The 5,654-nt window shown below is 39.4% G+C and overlaps 1 pseudogene; it reads right to left on the bottom strand.

Moving 5' to 3' along the window:
• Positions 1–291: 291 nt before the first annotated feature.
• LOC121432430 lies at positions 292–1,082 on the bottom strand (annotated as a pseudogene).
• Between the last annotated feature and the right edge of the window lie 4,572 nt (positions 1,083–5,654).

Below are 5,654 nucleotides of genomic sequence, written 5' to 3'. Positions count from 1 at the left end.
TAATGAAAGGGTTCCCATGCAAATGATAGCTATTAAACTATTATACATAAGAACTGCTCAGCAGCAGAAGGCCTCTCTCATGCACTGTGTCCTTGCTGGAATGGGTGGTCCATGGTGGGCTTCTGACTCTTTAGAGGTCATGCAGGCCATGAGGTCCACAACCCTGATGCTGTAACTGAATTCATTGTTATACCAGGAAATGAACTTTACAAAGTTAGCTTTGAGAGCAATGCAAATCCCAGTATCAAAGGTGGAAGAGTGAGCATCACTTTTAAAATCACAGGAGATAATCTATTCCTCAGAGTAACCCAGGATGCCCCTTAGTGGACGCTCAAATGATTGCTTCACCAACTTCTTGAGGTCTTCATACTTGGTAGCTTTCTCCAGGCAGCATGACAGATTTACAATGAATACATTGAGGGTAGGAACACTGAAGGCCTTGCCTATGAGCTTTCCATTCAGCTCTGGGATGAATTTGCCCACAGCCTTGAAAGCATTAATCAGTGCCAGGATGATGTTCTGGGAAGCCCCAAGGCTATCATGCCACAAACTTCCCAGAGAGGTAATCCACAGTCTTCTGGGTGGCAGTGATGGCATGGGCTATGGTCATGAGTTCTTCCGCAATGCCAAAGTCATCATGGATGTCCTTGGCCAGAGCAGCTAAGCAATTGGTGATGCAGGAAGCATTTCATTGCTGAAAACCTTGAGGGAATTGTCATACTTCTTATGGTTCACACCCATCACAAACACGGGATCATCTGCAGAAGGAGCAAAGATGATGACCCTTTCGGCCCCACTCTTCAAGAGGTCCCCAGACATCTCCATTGTAGTAAAGACACTTGTAGAGTACACAACATACTTAGCACCAACATCACCCCACTTGATGTTAGCAGGATTTTGCTCCTGGAAGATCACCTTCCCATTGATGAAAAGCTTCCCATTCTCAGCCTTAACTGTGCCTTTAAGCTTGTCATGGGTAGAATCATACTGGAACATGCAGACCATGTAGTTTCAATGAATGGGTCATTGATGCCAACAATGTCTACTTTGTCATAATTGAAGGCACCCCTGGAAACGAGGCGTCCAATGCAAGCAAATCCATTTACTCCAAACTTCACCACCCTGTCTCAGGAAAGAGGCTGGCACTAAACATAAATATGCAGCTGTCTCTAAAACAGGGAGGAACAGAGAGCTGTAAACTCTTTTTACATTTCACCCAAGTTGTACTTTTAATTCCATTATTTGAATGAAAACTAAATAAAATTAGTCATTATTCAGTTACAAAATGCAACTTTCTCATCTCCCTCCCTCCACTAGCCAGTTGAATGCTCCCATCTATTAGATGCTGATTTGAGGATATCTACATTTGGGAATATTACATCAGTAATATTATGATGACAAAGAAATAAAATACTTAGATTTCAAGTTACCAGAATCTCTTTTAAAATCTGATACTAGAGGGTTGAAGAATTGGATCACCAGTTAAGAGCAGTTAGTGCCCTACTCTAGCTATTGATTTGTACTTCTACATTGAGTTATTTATTCAGAGACATACAGCCATGTGTATATACAGGACCTTTCAAAGCAAGGTTCATGATCCATCACTTACCTGTAACCTCAAACCAGAAAGTAAGCCAGATTCTTATATGTGTATGATTAAGTGAAAACACTGACTCATCAGTATAATGGGCTGCTATGTTTCTTTAAAATGGAACAGACTGGTGACAGTCATAAATTATGTGATCCATGAAAGATAAAAGCCTGAAAAATGTGTATAGTTTATGGTTCTACTTATATTTAATTCCATTAATTAAGAACGAGTCCTTAGTGAAGGATAAACTACTGCTTGCCTGGGGATTTGATAAGGGAATGGAGGAAGCATGGCAAGAGAGGGATATAAGGAAACTCAGTTGAATGGCAGACATGTTTATTATCTTAAATAAGGTTAGGGTGTCATGAGCATATAACTATCTCAAAACTTGTCTAATTATATATAGTAGATGTAGGCAGTTCATTGAATACAGTTATAATCACCCAAGGTGGTTAAAAGAGACAAAAAAGTATATTTTATGCAATATGTGATAGGAAAGGTAGTGAATTAAATGATGTAGCATTTTAAGTGAAATATTAGATACTAATGTGATGTGCGTTATGACTAGCATTTATTCTTATTTTTACTTACCAGTGATGATACACTGTGATTCCAGCATCACAGAATACTCATTATTGGGAAATAGTTTAACCTTCCAAAATTTTATTGTAGCAGGATATTGTCATTCAGGAAGAATGAAAATGATTTTGATGTGCCCAAAACCTGAATCAAACCATAATGGTTCCTGTTGTAGTATATATGGACTCTGATTAAAAACATGTGAAAATATTATTTAGTAAGATTAACAGAATGGGATAAGGAGACGGCTAAGTATATAAAATCACTTGCTGCACTCTATGAGAACCTAAACTCAAATTCCCATAACCCATGTAGAACAGTCCTGCTGCTTCTACCAGGAGATGGAGGGAGAAGAAATGTAATTCCACAGAAATGTGCAAAGTAATAAAAATACAGTGGCAAAACAATGAGAGACCCTATCTCCATTACAGTGGATGGCTAAGGCTGCCGCCTGAAGTTGTCCTTTGCTCTCCACACCCATATACACCTGCCAGGAATATGCACATGAAAATAGCACACACACATACACACACACACAGACACACACACACACACACACACAGACAGAGGAGAGGATGAGGGGGAGATTAGAGAATAGGAAAAGGAAGGAGATATAAAAAGAAACAAAAGGAAGCTAACTACTAGAGAGCCATTTATTGGTTTTCCTTGCAAGAGACATTACAGGTTGTTTGTACAGACTATGGTTTTTGTTGATCTTGCCATGCCATTCTTAATCTTTCTTATGGGTTGGAATTGAGACTTTCTGTAGATTTGATCATGCAAAAAATATATTTGTTCATAAAGCAAACGTAACCCTAGCAACCGGTGATCAGCAGTGTCCTTCCTTTCCTGATAAAAAGTGAAAAAAGCTTAGATCAAGTCAGTGGACTTAGCATACACATTTTAATTCCTGAAAACCCTTGGATTCTTAACAAAGTTTAAAGTAGCATTATCTGAGTCTACAGTGGGGAATTGGGAGGTAATTGTATGTACACTGCGATGTCTCTAAGGGTTTAAATATTAAAGAATTTCCTTCAGATCTGAGGTTGGGAACCACTTGATTTATGTTAATGATAGTGTGCACTTAGGGTTTTAGAAAAAGATTTTTTTACTATCTAAAAGAAGCACTATATTAAATCTACAAATTAGCGTCTGTTCTTTTTAGAATCCAATTATCTTTATGTAGAGCAAGAGTCCAGGAGGCCAGGGGCTAAATTTTACCTTTCTAAATGAAAGCTCGAATAGGGTGAGTGATAGCCATAAGCTACACAATTTTCGCTGCAGAGTCCCTTCAAGCCGATGTGGATGCTACAAAAAGCAAATCATGTGCTCCTCCTTCATCAGAAGACAGAAAAAAAAACTCATTTTTTGTTAACTTTTGTTACTGCTTTTATCCTTCTTAGAATGTAACCAGTGGGAGATTCAGACCGGCGGCATCAGCCCGGGACATGAAACTCAGATGTTCCTCATCTTCCCTATATTTCCTGGGCTTCCTGCTGGGCCTATACTCCCAGCATACTGCCTCTCTCTTCCTATCCCACCCAGCTTGCATCCAGAACCCTCCCCCTTTCTGCCTCCTTTCCCTCTTGGGGCACTGGGGCCAAATCACAAGGGCAACCTAGATGGCGGGAGCTACTTTGTTTCAATAACCTGCCTGCAGCAAGCAAGGTAGGTGCTTTGTTTATGAGCTAACCAACCAGCATGGAGATCTGATCTTGGCACCAGGAGAGACATCACTGGAGCACCAGGAGAGCCATCACTGGGGAGTGCCATCACTGGGAAGGTACATCAGTGGGAAAGGAGACCTGATCCTGTAAAAGAAGATCCATAGCGAAGCATTCGGAGGAAGAGATGGGCAGGCGCCAATGCAAGAATTCACCCAACAATCTGAAAAACAACCTGAAACCACCAGAACCCAGCAACCTCACAACAGGAGGACATGAACTCCTTAATCAAGAAGAAGTAGAAAAAATTGACTTTATGCAAGTGATTGACGCCCTTAAACAGCATGTAAAAAATGCCCTTATAGAAATGGATGAAAAGAATAACAGAAAGTTTGAAGAATTGAATAAATCAGTGAATGATACCTTAGGAAACCAAGGAAAAACAATCAAACAGATAATGGAAAGAGTTCAAGACTTGAAAACTGAAATGGGAGCAAAGAAGAAATCACAAACAGAGGGCTGGCTGGACATGGAAAATCTAGGTAAATGAATAGAGACTACAGAAACTAGCATAACCAGCAGAATACAAGAGATAGAAGAAAGAATCTCAGATTCTGAAGATACCATAGAGAAAATAAACACACTCATCAAAGAAAACAGCAAGTCCAACAAACTCTCATCATAAAACATTCAGGAAATCTGGGACACAATAAAAAGACCAAACCTAAGAATAATAGGAGTAGAAGAAGGAGAAGAAATGCAGCTCAATGGTCCAGAAAATATATTCAATAAAATTATAGAAGAAAACTTCCCCAACCTAAAGAAAGATGTACCTATGACGGTTCAAGAAGCATACAGAACACAGAATAGGCTGGGTCAAAAAATAAAAATCATCCCCTTACCATATAATAATCAAAACACAAAGTATACAGAATAAGGAAAGAATATTAAGAGCTGCAAAGGAAAAAGGCCAAGTTACTTATAAAGGTAAACCTATCAGACTTACTCCTGACTTCTCTATGGAAACCATGAAAGCCAGAAGGTCCTGGATAGATGTACTGCAAAATTAAGAGACCATGGATGCAAGCCCAGATTACTATACCCAGCAAAGCTTTCATTCACTATAAATGGAGAAAACAGAATTTTCCAGGATAAAAACAAATTTAAACAATACGTAGCCACAAACCCAGCCTTACAGAAAGTAATGGAAGGAAAATCACTAACCAAGGAGTCCAACAATGTCCACAATAACTCAGTCATTTAGAGACCCTTCACCAGCGCAACTCAAAGAAGGGAAATACACAAACCCTACTACTAAAAAAGTGACTGGAGTTAACAACCACTGGTCATTAATATCACTTAATGTCAATGGACTCAACTCACCTATAAAAAGGCACAGGCTAAGGGACTGGATACGAAAACAGGATCCAACATTCTGCTGTCTACAAGAAACACACCTCAACCACAAAGACAGGCACCTACTCAGAGTAAAGGGCTGGGAAAAGGCTTATCAAGCAAATGGACCTAAGAAACAAGCAGGTGTGGCCATACTAATTTCTAACAAAGTTAAGTTCAAACTTAAATCAATCAGAAGAGATGGAGAAGGACATTTTATACTCATAACAGGAACAATTCATCAGGATGAAGTCTGAATCCTGAATATCTATGCCACGTACGTAAAAGAAACATTACTAAAACTCAAGGCAGCCATCAAACCGCACACACTAATAGTAGGAGACTTCAACACTCCTCTCTCACCAATGGACAGGTCAATCAGACAGAGAAATTAGAGAATTATTGGAGACAATGAATCAATTGGA

This window comes from Microtus oregoni, unplaced genomic scaffold (genome assembly GCF_018167655.1).
Source record: "Microtus oregoni isolate MIOR12 unplaced genomic scaffold, Mior012 000034F_ref0000314, whole genome shotgun sequence".
NCBI classification, from domain to species: domain Eukaryota; kingdom Metazoa; phylum Chordata; class Mammalia; order Rodentia; family Cricetidae; genus Microtus; species Microtus oregoni.
This window is presented reverse-complemented; position numbering and strand designations above follow the sequence as displayed.